The sequence below is a fragment of the Notolepis coatsorum genome (assembly GCF_963971535.1).
Source record: "Notolepis coatsorum genome assembly, chromosome: 11".
NCBI classification, from domain to species: Eukaryota; Metazoa; Chordata; class Actinopteri; order Aulopiformes; family Paralepididae; genus Notolepis; species Notolepis coatsorum.
The window spans coordinates 3496498-3496896 of record NC_140175.1 but is presented as its reverse complement, the minus strand read 5'-3'; positions in this window follow the sequence as shown (position 1 = coordinate 3496896).

Sequence of the window (399 nt, the reverse complement as noted above, 5' to 3'; positions counted from 1 at the left end):
TATAGAAACGTGTGAAGTGCACAATATTTCCTCGTCTAAGCCACTGCAACAGCTTTGCCTGAAGAATTTACCGGGACGTTCTATAGCTTGTTTGCCGACAGGATTCGGGAAAAGTTTGGTCCGTTCGGAGGCAGCTTCCAGGGTAAGTATACATACACTGGAAATTCACACTTTCGATAGTGCTTTACCAGTCTTTATCTCACGGAGGAGATAAAACGGGGAACGAGGTTAACTCCTACCTGAAGGAGGCCCTCCACAGAGTGGTCAAGGCTGCGAGGAGGATCACTGGAGCTCGCCAGTCGCCTCCCAGATATCTCCACAGTCTTCTTCACCTCCCGCTGCCTAGGTCGTGTAAATAACATCTTACAGGACCAGTACCACCCAGCACACCATCTTTTT